Genomic DNA, 1,305 nt, shown 5'->3' on the forward strand with positions numbered 1-1,305 from the left:
TGAAGAAGGTCTGAGCTCCATGAGAGAAAAGACAGGAAAGGCCCTCATAGAAATCTGACTTCAGGGGCCATTTGTAGATGATTTAATTTTTACTTAGCAAGTTGTTATTTGACACTTACCTTTCTCATCTCAGTAGTCTGTTGGAATACAATCATGAATGTCTTGCTCATTGTTGTATTGTGACTTTGGAAAATACTGGTCTTGGTTTAGGAGGCTAAAATCGGTTTGCTAAATGTGCCCTCTGGTGGCCAGTAGAAGAACACACTGTATTCACGTTTTATCTGGGGCATCTTCTCCAGGTGAGGAGGTCAAAGCAAAAGAAGCCAGAACAAAAAGGTTCAAGTTACTCAAATCCCTTCTCATGTTATGCAGTCTTTTCTCTCCACATATTACCCTGTGGCTCTATGTGTCAAAGAAAATGTATAAATATCAACAAGTAAATAAAATAAAAACCATGTGCTTCTCTCTCTCTCTCTCTCTCTCCCTCTCTTTTCCCCTCTCTCTCCCCACTTCTGTGTCTCCCCAAGCTATCAGAATGGCAATTATAAAAGCTCCCCTCCCTTACTTCACTAGTGTATCTTCTATATGGTATACACATTACACCTGTGTTCATGGATGTCCCAGAGAAACTGGCACAAAAACATAGCAGAGCAGCTAACAGTATTATTTGGTGAAGAGGGCTTGTGAGTCAGGACACTACTTGACCAGAGTGACCCTCCTCACCAAACTTGGAAAAGATTTTTTTTTCTTTTTGCATCTGGAAATTTTTGTGCTGTTCTGAGAAGATAGGACATATCTCACACAGCTCTGTGATAGCTTTTTGATGTATCAACTTGACTAAGCTGCCACCCGCAATTTTTCAACCAAACACCCATAAATCCCTAACCTGTCGCCTTCAGGTACAGACCACCCTGGACTCTCTGCATTGGCCTGGATTGATTCATTAAAAGTCTTCAAAGGAAGGGCTGTGGTTTCCCTACAAAAGAGGATAGGGAAAGGTATGAAGCTATATTGATAGAGCACGCTTGAAGCCTTGGATTTGAGACCCAGTACCACATAAACCAAGCATGATGGTGCCCACCAGTAATCCCAGTACTCTGGAGATGGAGGCAGGAGTATCAGTCACTCAAGGTCATCCTTGCTTACCTCATCCTTGAGTTATATCAGACCTTGTCTCAAAGATCTGATATTACCCCTGGGCGTGGTGGTGCACACCTTTAATCCCAGCACTCAGGAGGCAGAGGCAGGTGGATTTCTGAGTTCGAGGCCAGCCTGGTCTACAGAGTGAGTTCCAGGACAGCCAGG

The sequence above is a fragment of the Mus pahari genome, chromosome 1, assembly GCF_900095145.1.
Source record: "Mus pahari chromosome 1, PAHARI_EIJ_v1.1, whole genome shotgun sequence".
Lineage (NCBI taxonomy): Eukaryota > Metazoa > Chordata > Mammalia > Rodentia > Muridae > Mus > Mus pahari.